Below are 19,796 nucleotides of genomic sequence, written 5' to 3' on the forward strand. Positions count from 1 at the left end.
TTGTGAGACATTTTTCTTTGTATTTCTCTCTACTGTCAGTGGCAGCAGTGATTACTGGCTTGGCGATAGTTGCCAATCTCCCCACCAAAGTAGCCTAATTTAGATAAGACCTCTCGGGTAAAGCCTTCCCTGACCCTCCCAGCCAAAGTTATTCAAGTGGATATCCATGCTTCAAGGCATGAATTCTTGTGTGCTGATCCCCAGTCAGCATCTAAACAGTGAATGTTTAGAACATCCACTGTGTGCCAGCTTCTATGCTTTTATACTCCATTAATTGGTATAAGGGTTGCTCTCCATCCCCAGACAGCTTGGAGACTATGTCCTGTTCATCTGTGGAGTCAAATTTGTGGTTCTGTTTTAACAACTACAAAGGACTTTGTGACCTGCCTGTCTGTGTTTGTTCTACCCTTGTCCCCTAGAATATGTGTTTTCCCTGGTCTTGTTTTATCTTTGTAAGCCACCTCTACTGCTAGGGGAATAAGGCTGAGGCATCAATAAACAAATGGACAGCTACTTCTCTAACGCTCTGACATTGACCCTGGTACTTTGTGGGAATTTCACACATGTTGGCTTGGATTGCGCTCATTTGAAATAAAAGCAGCCAGGGGACAAACATGTTGACCTGCAGAGAGCCCGTGGGGCTGGTGTGGGGAGAGGTGAGAACAGCCCAGTGTGAGCAGAGCACTGGTGTGAGCACCCTGGAGCATGTGCTCCGTGCTTCTCTGGGGGCACTGCTGTGCCAAGCGTCAATGTGCTGATCAGAGGGCCCCGGAGGGCAGGGGGCCACATCTTTTGCATGTCTTCATCTAAGGTAGGGCCGGGCACATAATAGATCGTCATCTCTGAGTTTGAATTGAAAGGCTCTGAAAATTACTTTTTCTTTTACCAACGTCATGTTCCCTTGCTTTAGATTTCCATTTAAAAATAATCCACATTGAATACGAAGGTGTTTTTGGAGTACTGGATATCTGGATTGAATATAAACGCAGACGCTTTCTTTGGAGAACATTCTGTGTTCTCATAGTCTTCAGGACTTTTTATTCTTGTTGTTCTAAATTCCTAAAAAAACAAAAAAGCAGAAGTAAAGAGCCGAGCCCATTATAACAGCTTGGTAAAGAACAGAAGTGGGTAGAGGCCCTCTATTCTCTCTTGTGTTAATGTGGAAAGCCTTGAACTTGGGTTAGAATATCAACACTTAAAAGGTAGTGTGTGGATTCAGTACAAAGTAAAGAGGATTGGCACTCACTCTGTGGCTTTAATCAGAGCAAATCAACAAATTTGTAATTTACTGTAAAAATCCACCTTAGAGCCTATGAAAATTTTGGCATTCACTATCCAGTTGTAGCTTTCATCGACTCCCAGCTGGTCTCCAGTGGCCTTCCCAACGTTAAGAAGCTAAGTTCTTTTCACTCCATCCAGAGATCCCTCTGATAACATTCCTGGCAAACGGTCAGTCAGTCGGCCTCTTTTTGAACAGCTCTGGAGCAACCCATCCACCATCAGAGACCTCTAATGAGAGGAGTTTTTCATTAGGATGAAATGGCTAAATTCTGCCTCTAGGTAATTCCACTCACTGGGCCTGGTCTCAGGCTTAGGGCAGGACAGATCTTCTCCTTTAAGGGCAGCAATGAGGTTCCCCTGGAGTCTTCTGTTCGGCAGGGCTGAACACACCCTTGCTCCTGGAAGGGTCCCTCAGAAGGTCCTTGACCACTGGGATTGCCTTGGCCCCAAGACGCTCAGACGTGTGATGGTCAATGTAAGAGCGGGCGCCCAGGTCTGGACAGGGGTGCTCTGCCCAGATCATGGTGGTGCCCCTGCACGCTGTGTGGGGGAGACGCTGCCTGGCGCCAGCAATTCCTCCACCAGCTGTTCAGCCAAAAATAAGTTCTCAGCTGCTGAGGGCTGGTCTTTCCACTCCCCTTCTTATCGGAAGCTGAGCATCCAGGGGTCTGCCAGCTGGAACTGGAAGATTGGGGATTTTTTTTCCAATTCAGCTGAAAGGAAAAGCCGGACGAGGCTTTCCTTTCTTTTTTAACTTTGTTATGTCAAGAGTTATCTTATTCTTAAGGGCAAAAAGAAAAACATCACCATTGCTTCTGAATTTGCTTTGAAAATAGCGTTAGAAATGGTAGGGCTGCATGGAACCTTTCCTGGTTCCCTGGCAGAAGCTCCTATCTAGAGCGTCAGATGTGGCTTCCACTTGAGTACAGGGACGGCTCTGGGAAAAAGCCTGAGGACTGAGTTCGGCTCAGCAGATCTGCTGCCAACCTTTGGATTGATAAACTGCCTATTTGCACAGAGGACATGAGCAGCTGTCCAAACTGCGGAATTTTCCAAGGGCTGCAAAACTTTAAAGTAGGAGCTTGAAGTTATTCCTTTATTTAGGAACTGTGTGTTAGCACCTGCTGGGTGCCAGATACTGTGCTGGGGCTGCAAAGATGAATGGAGGGCAGTCCCTGTCCTCAAATCTCTCACTGTCTAGGGGAAGAAATGGACAAGAGAACAAAAGAATATGGTTTTACTGTGATAAGTGTTCTACAGGTGTCGCCCACAGTGTTGGAACATGAGAGGCCTGCAAGAAATGGTTGTGGAGACAGTGATGGTGGTGGTAGCATCAGTTATTACTGTTGCTGTTGTTTTTAGTAATAAACTACAAAGAATGCACAACACAACACCTAGGAAGGAATGACTAGTTCTGCTTCATACGGCCCTGGGAGATAATCCAGAATTGTCACAAAGGAGGTGACATTGTGAGCTGCTTTGGAACAATAATGTGGACCACAAGAGTAAGGACTTTCCTGACAAGACGAAAGTAATGTGCAAAAGAGTGAGAAATGAAGTGGATCACTTCGGGACTAGCAGCAGCGACAGAGTCAGATTGGCGTATTACACAATCACCACGGAGGCACTGGGGAAGTTGGGCTGGAACTGGGTGGACCTAGGGTCAGGGAAGTGGGGTTAGGGTGGGAAATGATGAGAGAGAGACTGGACTGAGGTGGTGGGAGGATGGAAGGGAGAAGATAGATTTAAGGGAAAAAATCAGATGAAGAGCACTTCATGGCCTTGACCTTTTCAGTCTGTATTTGGGGGATGGTGGTTACACGTGATGTGTGAATGAGGGGGACTAGAGCTGAGAAAACATTACGGTTTCCCCTTGTATGGCTGGTGTGGGAACTGAGATTGGGAAAACAGGAGTGGGAACACGTGTGGGAGAACAGAGGGAATTATGTTGATCTGTGCCGACTTTGAATGGTGCACCAGCAGTTTTGGGGCTATCACCTGGGGGCAGTAATGATCTGGTTGGAGAATGTGGGGGTGGGCAGCTGTCAGCCCTTTGGGGAAGTCACATTGCTGAAGTGCTGACAGAAAGAGAAGGGTAAGTGGCAGTGCTAAAAAGAAAGGCCGAGCCCTCACAAATATATATAATATATATATATATATTCAATTGAATTTTGACAAGAGTGCCGAGACATTCAATGGGGAAAAAAACACTTTTTAAACAAATGGTTCTGGGAAAACTGGATATCCAGTTTTGTGATTGAATGTAAATGCAAAAAAAAAAAAAAAGAAAAATGAAGCTGGACCCTAACCTTATACCATATATAAAAATTAACTCAAAATGAACCAAAGATCTAAACTTAAGTGCTAAAACTATAAAACTCTTAGAAGAAAATATAGAGGAAAATCTCCATTGGGTTAGCAGTGGATATAATGCAAATCAATGTTGGATTTGGCAATGATTTTTTGGATATAACACCAAAAGCACAGGCAACAAAAGAAAAATAAATTGGACTTCATCGAAATTAAACATTTTTGTGCATCAAATGCCATTATTAAGAGAGTAGAACTACAACCCACAGTATGGGAGAGAATATTTGCAAATTATATGTCTGATAAGGGCTTAATATTCAGAATATATAAAGAACTCCTACAACTCAACAATAATAAAACAAGTCAATTTTAAAAAAATGGGCAAAGAACTTGAGTAGACATTTCTCCAAAGAAGATATGCAAATAGCCAATAAGTACATAAAAAGATGCTCAATGTTATTAGTCATTAGGGAAATCCAAATCAAAACCATAATGAAACACTGCTTCACACCCATTCAGATGGATATTATGTTTAAAAAATAGCAGGTATTAATGAGGCTGTGGAGAAACTGGAACCTTTGTGCACTGCTGGTATAAATGTACAATGGTACAGCCACTGTGAAAAACAGTTTGGCAGATCCTCAAAAAATTAAATGTAGAATTACCATATGATCTAGCAATTGCAATCCTAGATGTATGCCCCAAAGAATTGAAAGCAGGGACTCAAACAGTCCTGCTTTTGGGATATTTGTGCACCCATGCTCATAGCAGCATTATTCACAATAACCAAAAGGTAGTAACAACCTGCGTCCATCAACAGATGCATGGATAAACAAAATGTAGTCTGTACATACAATAGAATGTTATTCACCTTAAAAGAAAGGAAATTCTGTATGTTATGACATGGATGAACCTTGAAAACATTGTGCTGAGTGAAATAAGCTAGTCACAAAAGGACAAATATTGTGTGATTCTACTTATATGAGGTAGCCAGAATAGGCAAATTCATGGAGACAGAAAGTGGAAAAGGTTACCAGGGGCTGTGGAAAGGGGGAAATGGGGTACATTTCCTTTATTATATAAAGGGTACAGAGCTTCAGTTTGGGAAGATGAAAAGGTCTGGAGATGGATGGTGGTGATGGCTGCACAACAATGTGAATGTACTTAATGCCACTGAACTGTACACTTACACATGGTTAAAATGGTAAATGTGATATTGTGTATGTTTTACCATAATAAAAGAGAGAGAGAGAGGAAGGGCAGGCCCTGAACTTGGGAGTTGGGGGGCCTTTTGCTCAGGTTCCCATAGCTCTCCCATCTGAGTGCATTTTGGGCTTTGACATGGCTGAGGGTTGCAGTTCACGCCCTGCACGATTCCTGTTACCCAGGGCTGTGCTGTGGGTTCATGGCCACCACCCCTGGGCATTTGGCTAAGAAGGAGTTGCCTTCAAACTGGCAGGAACAAGCTCTAGTGAGGTCAGCCTACCCTGAAGGTTGGGGGCCCCCCGTTCCAGCTTCTGCCTGGACAGGGCAGAGAGAGCCCTGCCAAGCCTCTCACACTAGGGGCGGCACCAACCAGGGCTCGTCCTCTACAGCCATTAGATGTTTCCTGGGCTGACATCTTTCCTCCATTTCACAACTTCCTGTCACCCACAGTTTTCCGTAAGAGGAGAGCCCAGAATCTGTATTTTTGCTTCAACACTCCAAACAAGCAAGCACTTAGAACCCCACCGCCATGCACCATCCCTTAGCTCAGGACGCTCCCTGGAGGGAACTGGAAGCCCAGGCACCCATATCGTACTTTCCAAAGATGCCTCCTAGCTTGTGGGGAGGTGTGGAGAGGGACGGAGCATCAGCGATCAGAGGCCAGCAGTGCCCCTTCACAAAAGGTTTAGTTGTGGATGGCCAAGCTATTTTCTTTTAAGTTTTAAAATGTCCACTTTATTCCATATGACTCTTATCTAGATATCATTTACATCTGAGGAAGAGATGGCACATAAAATTGATCTATGGATAAAACACTTAACTCTAAGAAATGTAGTCCAGTTTTATACATTTCCAGGCATCCCTAGACAAGCGTATCACAGTGCAGAAATATGGGTATCACTACTACATTTTACATAAAAAGCAGGTATCGATAAACTTCAGAAATTAAAAGGGTAATACAGTAATACTTGTGGGTGGTATTTACAGTTGCGTTGTTTTGCAAAGGGGAAGCAGTAGGGGATTTTCCAGACTTGGTTTAAATGATGTCAGAATTGCCCTGATATTGGGGAGGAGCCTGGTTCCTCCTGCTATTTGGAGGAGTTGTTTCTGAGAAGCAAAGAGAAGGCCATGCCTACCCTGTGCTTGGCCCCTGAACCCGTGACCAAAGTACATACCACCCAGGTGACAGAGTGGTTTCAAGTATCTGAAAACCAGAAGAGAAAACAGCCTCTGAGCAATCAAAAGATAAGTCACCAAGTCCCTACAGTAAAGCCAGGATGCCGTACCCCTGGATGGCTCGGGTTTCAGGCACACATACATATAAAGTGTGAAATTCCTACTTACCAGCCCCTACAAGTTAGAAGCCACAGATCAAAATGTCTCAGGACTGGTTTGAGAAAGGCCTTCTGAAGGCACCAGTGAAGTTTCTAGAAGCTTGGCAGCCCGAGAGGAAAGAAACAACAGCCAGCAGATAGGGGAGAACAAGTGAAGGTTCCAGAAGCAACGTGCCTCATTGTGTACCATCCCAGGAGAAAAATGACGTCGACCCAGCCAACAAGAAAAAGTCCCACGGTGCTGTGTGAGACGGCAGGCGTGATGCCTTACACAATTCAACTTGTGGTGTATCTGCCAGAAGTTGGGGCGACTGGTCCCTGCCTGCACAGAGCTTCCAGGCCAGTGGAAGGGTCCCGGGGGTCCCGGGATGGCTCAGCCCCAAGGCGAACCAAGGCAGTGCAGGGAGAAGGGAGCCTGTGGGGGGCTTTATGAGCCTGGGCAAGGAGCACTTGTGACTGGGGACCCAGAAGTGCTTGCTGGGGAAAGCAGGCTTCAAGCTGGCTTTGACACTCAAGCGAAAGGCTGTCAGGGGGCTCTGTGTAGAAAAGCTTCCCAGAAGAACCCATAGTGCATGTCTTGTGTGTGTGTGTGTGTGTGTGTGTGTGTGTGTGTGTGTGTGTGTGTGTCCCACAGAGGCCCAGCATGCGTTTGCTTTGCACAATCGCGGGTGCTCATTAAGGCCTCACAAAGTTGAAATTCTTGGAGGATGCAAATGGGAGGAAGTCAGAGGGTGGCCGACTGATTCCAAGCTTGGAGGCTGAAGGCACGCAGGCTGGGCTGGAGCTGGAGCCCCAGCATTGCACAGACCAGCTGTGAGTCCAGGATGAGTGACATTACCTCCTTAAGCCTTAGTCCTCCAATGTGGCAAATAGGATAAAAACTGCACCGGCCAGATAGGATTGATGTGAGGAGTTAAACAATTAGGTAGTAAAATTCCTCTAACTAATGAGCTGTTAATACAGAACAAATACTTGAAAACATGGTGGGCAGGGGAGCACATCCCTCACTTTAGAAAATGTTTTCATTAAAAGTTATTACAGTAATAAAAGTTTCTATTTTCTCCTCATGAAGTAAACTTTGTTGACCTACCTAGAGGAAAATGTTTCAGAGGACCCAGCCCTGAGCCGTGTCACCCTCTGATGCTCATTTCAACCCATCCCCTCACCAGGTGACACAGATGGGACATCTCATTCCCAGTGGGTCCAGGAAAATGGAGCATTACTGTTCTTCCTCCACAGACAGTGAAGCAGGGATTTCACCCTGGGAGTGTCTGGGCTCATGCCTCCAGGGAAGAGTTGCCCTGGAATTTTCCTCTTCCCAATGGGGAATCCTGAATGCGTTTCTCCTCAGCGCCCCGTGACAAGCGACTGTCCTACCTGGTACCCGCAAGGCAAGGACAGTGACATTCCTCCCACCCTGCCCATCAGGAAGTAACTGAACAGCCAAGATTTCATCACACCCCCTCCTAAATGGCATGGGCTTCAGATGAACAGTTGGCATTCCTGTGGGGACAGGCCCTGCGCTCCCCGCCATAGGCCATCCCGGGGCGGGGCAGCCTCCCTCCCTCCGTCCCTCCCTCACCTATGCTTTGCCATCAGCAGCTGTTTGCGACAGGTGCTCGGGCTCTCCATGGCAGATGGTGACCAAAATGGGCCTGTTGGCAGGTTGTACCACACGCCGCCCTCCCGTCACACACGCTGATGTGTGTGCAAATACACATCTAAGCGCTCGGCTTTGTTCTACAGGCGCCTGCCTTGGGTTTCCGGTGACACTGGGGGCTCATTCCAGAGGACAAGCTTGGTCCCGAGGGCCACCCCCCTCAGTGCAAGACCCTTCGGTATTTGGCCACCAGACTGTGAATGGGGTACGTGCCTGTTCCCAGGCACAGATTTCTGCCTCCTCCGTTCTGCAGCCAAGTGTCTCCTCGCTGGAATGTTTGCCCAGGAGCGTGGCTGTTCCCCGGGGTGCCTCACGGTGGCTTTGAACTCGGCCTGGGCAAAGGCCACAAAGGCCGAAGTTCACTAGGCCAAGGCCGCAGGACTTCAGATGCAGAGGCTGTGCTGTGCTTTGCTCTCACCATCTGTTTCCCAGAGTACGGCCTTGCACGCTGGACAAAGAGGCCATGGGGAGCAGGGGCTGCTCCACTGTGGACTGGATCCCAAATTCACTGGGAGCCTCATCTTCGTAAAGAGCAAGACAAGTCTGGGCCCAGTGCTACAGGGAGCTGGGTCGGCAGCTCATTCTCGGGAGAGAGCCAACAGGGAATAAGCAAGTGTGCCCTTCCGGAGGGCCCCTTTGCCTCCTGCTGACCCTGCCCTGAGGAGAGAGCTGCCCGTGAACTAACCCGTCCCCACCCCGCCCCTGAGGGTCAGGGCATTGCTAGAGCTGTCACCCAGCTGGGCGCCCACAGCCTCACAGGAGCCCCGCCTGCACTGTGTTTGGGCTGCTCATTCCAAACAACTAACCAGCCAAGGCAACCAGATGAGGGTGACATCTGGCTTCAGACTGTTGCCAAGTAACTCTTGTTCCGTCCCTGGCAGGAAGGAGGTGAGCTCTTTGTGCCAGATTCTTAAAGAGAGAGGGAGGGAGAGGAGGGGGGGGGGGAGAGGGGGAGGGGGAGAGGAGGAGAGAGAGAGGGGGAGAGAGGGAGAGAGAGAAAATGTGTGTTCCACGCCCCCACATTTTTTTCTCCTTTTTACTCTTGACACCTCAGCTGTCACTTTTCTTTCCCTGGAACTTGGATACCTAAGGACCCAAAATCCATAACTATTTGAAAGCAGACTTCACGATCAAAGCATTGGAGTAAATGATATGAATGGGGCCAGCATGGTGAGGTTTAGAGGTGAACTCTGAGGGAAAATGCACACATGCACGAACACACGCTCACATGTGTACGTGATGGATCAGAAGGGACAGAGAGGTGACAGACACTGTTTACTGCATGTCTGCCATGGGTAAGGCTCTCTGCAGTGAGTGCATTTCTAGTGAACCGAACAGGATCAGACAGTGGGAACTAAGTATCATGTTTCCTGTTCTGTCCAGTATGGAAGAGAAATATCAATGACTTTCACTGTATCTGATTCTTTGTAGAATGACAGGCACAGGTGACTGTGAGCCAGGATGGAACTAGAAACAAGACTCACCCACTTGTGTTGTGTAGGAGGGAGAGGGGGGTGTATGTGCTCAGTGAGAGGGACTGAGAGAAAGCCCCTGGCAGGCTGAGTAAGGTATCCAACAGTCGAGGCAATTTGTTAGCTGTGTGACCTTGGGAAAGTTACTTAACCTCGCTGAGCCTCTGTTAGTTATCTGGGAAATGAGAAGAATAGCTTCTTAAAGAATGTTTTTGTGAACTTTCAGCAAACACCTCTGCAAGGTAACATTGTCATTTTAAGTTTAAAGATGAGGAAGTGAAGTACAGAAAGGTGAAGTGACTTGGCCAAGGTCATGCAGGTAAGTGGGCTCTTCTAACACGGAAAGGGGAGAAGTGACATGGGGGATGCCCAAGAGTAGGCAGATTGGAACTTATTTCAGGAACGTCAGATATGGGCAGCATAGCCCAGGGCATGTTGGAATTCTCTCCTCCACATTGGCCACTATACACTGCTTATTTATCTTCAAGGCATCCACTTTTCCTTCTCTCTCAGCATAAATTAAGCTGACAGACACAAAAAGGTGTTATTTTTTCACATGTGACCTGTGTCTCCCCTGCTCTGTGCTTTTTCCTTTGATTTCTTTGAAGCGTACAGGGGTTTCTTTATCTCTTTGAAACATCTCGTTGTTTAGATCTACTTTTATGGCCAGCTGAGAACACCTGAAATATATCAAGCTCAAGGAACCAAGGTGAGATTCATGCTGAGGATGGCCTTGAGGCTCGCCTTGTCAGATGTGACATTTCCTTTGTGTCATTTGTGAATGTGCTAAACAAGACATACATTTCACAATGTAGAAGTGATGTAACACCCCCACGCTCTCACAGTCAGTCTTTCATCAGCCCCCACCGCCCCTCTTGGTCTATGTTCAGGGTCAGGGATAGATTTTAGGGTCATGAAATGAGTCAGCAAGACCAGATGGAGGGTTGTGGCAACAGCCCAGGCAAGGTCGGTGGTGGCGAATCCTGGGAAGTGCCAGTAAGGATGGGGCAGACTCGTGCACCATTCAGGATGCAGTGTCACGATTTGCAAGATAAACATAATTTGCTATGAGACATCAGGCAGGAGAGAGCTGACAATAGCAATGAGATGTATAGCTTGAGGGATAGGTGGCTGAGGATGTCACGTTCGAAGTAAGGGGACAGGAGAAGACGAACAGCTTTGGGAGAGGAAGGATAACGGCTCCGGTGTGGGATCTGCTGTATCTGATGCTCTGCTGTATCTGATGCTCTGCAGGGTGAGGTGCAGGATTCAGTAAGCACGTAAAGAGAAGCGTCTGGATCCCAGGAAACACGGAGTCTGAGTCATCATTGGTCTAAACAACACAGTACCTAGATGTAGGATAGTTTGCATTGTTGTTATAATTCTTACTTGCTCATTCTGTTTATATTTGAAGGCCTCTTCTGCATCCTGTGATGATTGCATTCTGAATCCTGATCAGAAACCAATTCTGGGAGTTTTGTCTGGTAGTATGTAAATCTTTAAGCTACCCTGAGAATGCAGGGATTCTTCGAATGGATCAATAGGATTGCAAAGAAGATTGCAATAGATAGGAACTTCTTAGACTTTCAGTAAAAAGCAGTGGACAGGCTAACAAGCTTCTACACCAAATTCTAATTTTGTTCCAAGGGTAATCATGAGATCAGGAGCACAGCAGACAATCCGTGTTGTCACAGAGAACTGACTTACTAACAGGAAACAAAGCCAGAGATAAATGGCCACATCTCTGGGGTGAAAAGTATAAAAATCAAGGTTCTCAGGATCATTAACGTGGACCCGTCTTATCTTACATCTTTGCAGTGATATTCAAAGGGGAGTATGTAATTAAAACACCCAAGTTTTTAGATGAAGTTAATCTCTTCCATCACATTGAAAGCAGATAATGTGAATACATATCCTGCCATGGGCCAGGTATATTGTCGCACAGTGGGCATAAAATACTTTTAAATTAAGCAGACAGCTATGGTGAGTGGTGAAGAATGTGGAGTCAGGAATTAGACTGCTTGAGTTCAAATCCTGGCTGCCCTCTTCTCTATGTTGAGTGTCCTCCTTACAGAAATGGGGTGAATAATATTACTTTCATCAGAGGGGCTGTTATGAGGATCACATAAGTAACGCACGCAGGGCAGTGCCTGGCACAGTGTAAGTGCTCAAGAAATGTCAACTCTTAGCTCCTCTCCATCTCCATCCCTTCCCCCAACACACACATTCTATTCCTGGTCTTCCAGAGAGGCAGGATTTTTGCCGAGGTCTTAACAGACATCGATCACAATATTTCTTCACAGAGAAAATGAAAGGAAGAAAGGTTATCCTCCAAGGCCTATGTGTGACATGCAGTACTCACGTGTGGGCTGAGAGCTCTAGTGTGGGAAGTCTGGTCCACAGTCTGTGTCTTCAGAGTACCCCAAATCTGCATGACGTGTGACAAATTAAGTCACTCATTTGGTTGGAGTGCTAGGGAAAAATAGGAAAGGGTGGAATGAAGGTTCAGTTAGCAAGGAGGCTCGGGTCTTCCCACCTTCTCTGAGCATAATCCCTGCCACCTCAAGTTCCCAAAGTGTGGCCATTCCAAGGGCTGACAAGATCATAATATCTTCAAAACTAACAAACACGGGATGAGCAGTGCTGCTGAAATGGAGCATATTGTTTTGAATGTGTAATCTCGTCTATTCCTCAAAATAATCCTGACAGGTAGGTCTCTTATCCCCATGTTACAGAAGAGAAGGCCAGGCCTCAAGGTCATGTGGTGTGTTAGAACCAGGGATAGAGCTTAGACCCCTCTTGTCACTGATATCTGCACAAACATGGCTTACTGGAGAACCCCTGGAGATATTATAAGGAATTTTTAATACTTAGACATGCAAAGTGCTACTTTAAATATACGGTGCCATTGTTTTAACTCCAGTTAACATGGATTCATATTGCCTTCATTGGAAACCGTGCCCATTATATTGTATTCCCAAATTTAAATTGCCAGATTAGTTTATGTCCCTGCCATCTTCTCTTCAGGGAGTTTCAGTTCCTCCACTGGTTCCCAGCCTTGAAGGAAATTAAAGTTAGGCTTCGGCAAAGAGCACCCGCAGCCTATTTTGGATCCTCTCTTTTTCATTTTCCCACTTTCCCCTCCCTCCCAATCTCCTTCCCTCCCTTTCATTCTTCTCTAGAAAAACAATCCTGACTGTACTTCAGGATTGCTAAGAAGCTCACACAGCCTGAACAGCCAGTCTTCATGCATCCATCCCCCTCCGTCTTCTCTCCACTCGGGTTTTGCTTTTCCCTTGGTTGCATTAGCAAGTAGGAGAGCAGAAGAGGCAAGTGTGCCAGTGACGGCTGCTTAGAAGTTGAGATGGCGCTGCCTGAAACCAGGAAGCGATGCAGGCTCGTCGCCGGCAACTTCTGGCTGACAAAGCGACAGCATCACGGGAACAGCCCTTCATGGGCCGTTCTCCATTTGCTCACACTGTGTCATTTTAAAGCTTTAGAGCAAACTAACCAAAGCTTCTTTTCTTTCTTTGACATCATTCTATCATCTCTGCCATGGGAGGCCGGCAGCTAAAGCATTAAAACAAAATATATCTTCCATGCATTTTCTCTTATAGCTTATATTTTATTTTATAGATCCTATTTTTAGTTTCCTTTGGCTAATAAAACAAAACAAAACAAAATTCCAATCATTTCATTCTCAGCCCTAAACACTACAGCATGAGGTTATACATGTTTCAGCCCCAGGGAGAATGTCTGCTTGCAAGCTGGCCAGCCTGTTTGCAGTTGAAAGATGTAACCTACTCCAGGGCAGAGGACGTCTCCAGGGAGGTTTTAATTTCTTAATATTGAAATGAGCACAACTTGTATGGTCTTCATCAGTGAATTAAAAAACAATAAAGTTGCGAAGTCTCATCTTTTTAAACTTGGTGTACGAGGGTTTTAAGAAATGGCAATGGCTTTTTAAGTTACTGCTGAAAGTTCATTTTCTCCGTGTTTGGGAAGATCCTTGTAGCAGCTCTGCAGAGAGACAGTCGCAGGGCAGTGAAAGGGAACTTTGCTGAGCTGTGTTGCGGATGCCACGCCTCGGCAGAGAAAGGGTGTGGGCTGAGATGTGCACAGAGGGGCGGCGCCTTGGTTTGAAGAGAACATGACTTGGCTGTCATCACATTTCATGAGCTCAGACTACAGGAGTATCCATTTGAAATTGAAGCGGAAATCTTTTAATGCAAACTGCGTTCTTTCAGCCTATATGCTGGTTTAGGCTATATTGAGGAATCTTTCTATGAATCAAGAAAGGATTTACCGATGATAATGAATGGCCTGTATAAAGTCATAATGAACACGTTTCAACCTTTTGCCTGAACAAATAATTAATTTTATACACAAAAAGCTGATGTGTTACATGCAGTCATTCTTACATGTTTCTTAATTTAATCCGGTTTAAAACCGCATGTCTTAAAACTGAAAGTTCCTCAGTTGCAGGGGCCCTATACTATTCAATTCTGGGTCCATAGTATCTTTGTAGAATGACTTAATAGGGACAATACATGTTTTCTGAACTAAATTGAAAAGGCAACTTGTTAAAGGAGCCATATGTGTGTATGTACGTATGTGTGAACATATATATATATATATATATATATATATATATATATAACTTCTATTATATATATAATTTCTAATATGTACACACACACACACACACACACACACACACACACACACACACACCAGGGTCCAAAAAAATTCATATGCAATTGGACACTTTATCAGCGTTGCTCAAGCAGTAGTTTACCATAATCAGAAGTGTCTGGGGCCGGCCGAGTGGCGCAATGGTTAAGAACTCGCTTGGGATGCCAGAGGGCCCCGGTTCGGATCCCACATGTGAGGGCCAGTGACACTGCCCTCTACAGCTAAGATGCTGAACAACAGCTCAACCTGGAGCTAGGCTGCCATGAGTCGCTGGCGACGGCGTGGGCTGCAGTCCCTGTGGCAGTGGATTGCAATGGGCTACCGTGTGTGGCCAGCAGCCAGCGTGAGCGGCCAGCAGCCGCAGTGAGCGGCCGTCCAGATGCCGGCGACTGATCTGCCTCGCCAGAGAAGAGCACAATGATGGTGCCAACTTGGGCCAGTGAAGCAACGTCCTCCACAACTAGATTGAAGAACAAAACGACAGCAACTTGCCTGTTCCCCTTTCCCCAATTCCCCAGCACTGTTCCCATCCCCCCAATTCCCCAATAAAAATCTTTAAAAAAAAAAAAAAAAAAAAGAAGTGTCTGGACACTGATGGTGACCACTTTGAGCACCTCTTGTAATTGCAGAAGTCAAAAGTGACTTGTATTCATCTTTTATTATTGGTATATATTGAGTATTACAATTTTAATGCAGTTTTACTTTCTTAAAATGTGTATGCAATTTTTTTGGCACCGTGTGTGTGTGTGTGTGTGTGTGTGTGTGTGTATCATATGTTGTAAAAAATAAAACATTATGTCACAGATGTCAAGCCAAGGTGCTCAATACCAGAGTCTCAGGGCAGGGGTTATGCATTTGAAATCAAAACAGAACTTTGTAATATATAAAGAATTCTTGAAACTCAACCATAACAACAAAACCAGTCAATTAAAAAAATGGGTAAAAGATCTGAACAGTCGCTTAACCCAAGAAGATATACAGAAGACCAGCAAGCACATTCAAAGATGCTTCATTTGCAGCATGAGTCATTAGGGAAATGCAAATTACAGCCACCTTGAAAGACTACTGCACACCAGCTAGAATGGCTACATTAAAAAAGAATGGCACTACCAAGTGCTGGCCAGGACACAGAGCAGCAGGAGCTCTCAAACGTTGCTGGTGGGAAGGCAAACTGGTACACCTGTTTGGAAGACCATTTGGCAGTTTCTCATCAAGTTTGATATACATTTGTTGCCCATGACCCAGCCATCCCATTCTTAGGTTTTTACTTAGGAGAATTAAGACTTACGTTTACACAAAAACCTATACCCAAATGTTTACAGCAGCTTTATTTATAATAGCCCCAAACTGGAAACAACTGAAATGTCCTTCAGGTGGATGAATGTATAACCGAAACGTGGTATGTGTATACCTGAGAAGGCCCTTATCTCTCACCTCTGACTGACCTTGAGAAAGACGAGGCAGAGCTGGAAACCCTGTAGCCATGAGGCACTGTTTGCTCCACCACATGCAAGGGCCAAGGAGCGGAAGTCTTACTGCTTCATGGCCTTTAAGGAACCCTGTGCCCAAGCATGAGCGGAGTATTTGCTAACCAAGCAGAGATTACAATGTCCACACATGAAAGGGAATACAGACTTTACAGAATTCATCCAAGAAAGTCACTAAACAAATGAACAGCAGCGGCGGCAACAATAGCAAACCGAGGGGGAGAGTGCTCTGACTTTCAGAGTTACATTATTTTATTGAAAATGTCCAGTTTTCAAGAAAAAATGATGAGACAAAGAAGCACGAAAGTCAAACTTACTAGACAAGACTGAATCCACTATTATAAATGTGCTCAAAGAACTACAGGAAGCCATGTCTAAAGAATTAAAGGGAAAAAAAAGAGAACCATTTCTCACCAAATAAAGACTATCAATAAGAAGATAGAAATTGTATGTATAAAAAAACTAAATAGAAATTCAAAAGTACAATAACTTAAATGAAAAAATCATCACTAAAGGGGCTGAGCCGGCCGAAGAAAGAATGAGTAAATGAAGTTAATTGAGATTATCCAGTTCTGAGGAATAGAAGTAAAAAGAAATGGCGACGTTTGCCCAGCTCTGAGACTGTGCGCAAAGCCACTAAAGTGTAAACTTTTTATTTTATGGTATGTGAACTGGATCTCAATAAAAGTTATCTGGAAAACAGAAGCACAGTTTAGCAGACACCCTGGAACTCAAGGTTCAATGAGCGATCACTTTTAACAGGAGGGCGACCTCCTCGCTTAACCTTCTCCGTTTAAAACGGAGGAAACTGAGGCCTGGTGGTAAAACAAACTGCCCAGGGCTTGTGATGTGACAGACATGAACTTCTGTACCTGGTCTACAGGTATAGCAACGACCGTCCCAGTGGACCCCACACCGCCTTAGTTTTAGCACTGACAGCCCCATCCTGGGCAACCCACTGGTCCCGCGCAAGCCAGGACGGTTGGCCATTCCATCTGCAGTTCAACTCGGGATGAATCCTCATTTCTACGACTCTGAATCCTGAAACGCAGGCACAAATGAGAAATGGTGGTATTTAGAAAAGTTTCTGTACCTTGCTGAATTCAGCGCATGAAACTTCAGCTGACATTTTGCTGTAAGTCCTTTTCTATTCAACCTTTCGGAATGATGCAGCTTTCCTTTTCATGAAATCTGCATTTCATCCCCAAGGTGAACGCCAGTGTCCTTGGCTTCCTCTGAAAAGTGACAAGTGGGTTCTTTTGTATACTAAATGCACAGAATATAACCAAAACAATTAATGGGTTTTTTTTTAATTTCGGATATGAAAAATAAGTTAATTGATTTCAGATATGAAAAAGCAGATTACAACCCCTAGAGATACATACAGAGCGTGGGGTGGGGGGTAGGGGTGGATCCGTTTCCTGTAAAACTGAAAGCCATGAAAGGAAAACTCATATAGGAAAAGTCATTTGAATTTGTTTTTCAAAACCAGCAGTTCTCAAAGGAAAGATCAAATCCAGAGAAACCAGCAGTCCTTGAATGTGTGAGTGACATAAGGAACCTCATGGGTGCAGGAAGGACTGTGAAGCCAGAGCAAATAGGAAGTGACACATTTCAGCCATACAACCCCGAGCTGCTTGTCCTGGTCTGAAGCAGGGGTGCCCAGCTCAGGCTCTCTCCTTTCCAGGCCAGGGCTGCAGCGCAGCCTCGCCCAGCCTGGTGGGGCTCCACTTTTAAAGGCAGGAAGTGGAGAAGAAGGAAGGACCCAATTCCTCTTCGACCCAGGAAATGATGCTTGGAATTTGTAAAGGATGAGGAGGTAAAAGATAACTAAGTAATGGAAAAATAGTAATTTTTCCCCCTGCATTTCCACCTTGGCTCATAGGCCAGAAAGACATCGCTGCAGGCAAGCAGATGAACCTCAGGGGCATCTGCCAGCTTTGCTGGGTTCAAGTGGTTCCTTTAATCTTGTAAAGTGTTCTCATGTGTCACTGTGACTGCGGGGCAGTGGATGCTTTAAATGGGACCAAACAGAAAACAAGTTCATAAACTTAATGCCTCCAAAGGCCTCTCTCCCACTTTCAGCTTTCCCCACCCCTCCCCTCCAGGCCCTTGAGCACTCCTCAAATACGCCTCCTGACCTCCCTCCCTCCATGCGCTTGGCGCCCCTTCACCGCCCTCACAACCACCCACTGTAAAATTCCCAGGTCCACATCCACCTCCTTCAAGATGCACCTTCCCAGCTGGATTAGTCGTTCCTTCCTCTGTGGCCTCCAAGGACTCTGTTTGCCCCTCCAGAGTTCTGGTGCAGACCCCCTGCCTTGAGTGTGCATGTATGTCCTGTCTCCTCCAGCCGAATTCCAACCTCCTCATGGACGGACAAAGGTCCTTTTCCCTACCCAGTGTGTGGGCGTGGCTCCCATTTTGTCACATGTTAGGTATCACTCCGCGCCCCAGCACATCCTCTTCATATGACCTGACTCCTTCCATGCAGGGCACTTTTTCTTCTTCAGGCCTCCACCACCAGCACCTAGCATGGTGCCTGCTACTTAGTAGGCACTTATGTTGTGTAATAATTGCTCACATGGCCATCCATCATTACCTACCCTACCCCCACCGCTAGTGGGAGCCACTTTGGGTCAGGGATTGCCTTGTTCACCTCTGTGTTACTGATGTCTAGCACCATCCATAGCACCTGGCAAATGCCCCCCAATGATTACTGAAACTAGGTAATTAAGTGAAAGTGGAAAGTTAAAAAAATACTTCAGAGAAGCCTTGTGACTGGCTTGCACGGAGCTGTGCCTGTCTTTCCTGATCTTTCAGCATCACACTCCAAACCAGGGAAAACAAGGGAACTATGGTAAAGGAAATAAAATATTCTGTGTGGGGACTCTGCTGCAGACTGTCCCTGCCCTCACACTGGGATCCAGGGTGATGGAGCCACCACTAGCAGGAACTGTGCTGGCCACTGGGGCCGAAGGGGAAAGTAGGAATCCCGTGTTGGTGCTGGACAGCTCTTGCCCACAAGTGACCTAGGTCCTTCCACTCACAGTCCATAGACCAGAGCAAGTCAAATGGGCAACCTGACTTCAAGAGGGAGGGCAAGGGATGGTGGGACCATGAATGCAGTCTGCCATGCTGGTCCACTGGAGGAGAGCTTCTCAAATGTTACCATGCACGTGAGTTGCCTAGAGATGATTTGAAAATGAAGACTGTGATTCAGTAGGTCTGGGGAGGGAGCAGATTTTACATTTCTTTTTTTTTATGGTGGTTTTACTTTTGTGTTTTTTAAGATTTTATTGGGGAATTGGGGGAAGGGAACAGTGTTGGGGAATTGGGGAAAGGGGACCGCCAAAGTGGTGGTCTTCAGTCTTCATTGTGTGTGGCACCAGTTGCCATCTGGTTTCCCGTCAGCAGATCGTAGCCTCTAACCTCAAGGTGCTGTGTTCAATCTTAGTTGCAGGTGGGCGTAGCCACCATCCCATGCAGGAGTCGAACCAGCAGCCTTGTTGTTAAGAGCGCAAGCTCTATCCACTGAGCTATCTGGGCGGCAGCTCAGCGCAAGGTGCCAAGTTCAGTCTTAGTTGCAGGTGGGCGTAGCCCACCATCGAACAGGCAATCTTGTTATTACACCAGGTGAGGCATCCTGCCAACTGTTGGCAGCTCAGCAACAGCTCAGCTCGGGCACAGCGTCACAGGCCCATGTGGGAATCGAACCGATGGCCCTGTTGCTCAGAGCTTGTGCTCTTAAGCCAACTCTTAACCAACTGAGCCACTTGGCCAGCCAGATTTTGCATTTCTAAGAAGCTGATGGCTGCTGTCCATACTCTGAGGAGCAAGGGTAAAGCTTTTAATCCTTCCTGGCCAAATTGAACTCTTTCCCTCTCCCTGTTCTCTGCAGAGACAAAGCTCAGACTGTAGCTCAATCGTTTTGTGTTGCAAACCAAAAAAAATGTCCGTGCCGGTCAGAAGACACTTGTGGTTTATCTCGAGGGTGAAGGGCACAGAGGAATACATGAGGAAAGCCATTAACTGCTAGACCCAGCTCCAGAGTCTGTGGAAAGACAGGGCACAAGGATGCTGTAGCTGTTCTAAGAAGCCCAAACCATTCTGTTATAGAGACCACCATTTGCAGAAGCAGGTTTTTGTAAATGGACCAAATGAGATCTAATTGTGTCACTTCTTTCTCTACCCTGCCTCCTTTGGTTTCACAGAACTGTGAAGGGTCAGTGCAGCTCTGACTGGGCCTCCTCATAAGCCCCTCTGAGCATCTCCTTGTCGACGTTGCATCGTCATTCCAGGGATCTCTTGCCTCCCCTGATTTGTCCCCCTTGCTGTGCTGATACTCACT

At 46.1% G+C, this 19,796-nt stretch overlaps 1 protein-coding gene and 1 long non-coding RNA gene across 5 annotated transcripts in view; one reads left to right on the plus strand and one right to left on the minus strand.

Annotated features, from left to right (window-relative positions):
- MSRA (methionine sulfoxide reductase A) overlaps nucleotides 1–19,796 on the plus strand; it is a 375,212-nt gene that overhangs the window by 345,398 nt on the left and 10,018 nt on the right. The window lies entirely within an intron of this gene.
- LOC109379540 (uncharacterized) lies at nucleotides 870–12,686 on the minus strand. Its single transcript, XR_002123225.1, has 3 exons — nucleotides 12,489–12,686; nucleotides 11,626–11,735; nucleotides 870–1,059 (listed from the first exon to the last, which is right to left on the minus strand). It is a non-coding gene; the product is annotated as an uncharacterized LOC109379540 (long non-coding RNA).

The sequence above is a fragment of the Hipposideros armiger genome, unplaced genomic scaffold (genome assembly GCF_001890085.2).
Source record: "Hipposideros armiger isolate ML-2016 unplaced genomic scaffold, ASM189008v1 scaffold_27, whole genome shotgun sequence".
Lineage (NCBI taxonomy): Eukaryota > Metazoa > Chordata > Mammalia > Chiroptera > Hipposideridae > Hipposideros > Hipposideros armiger.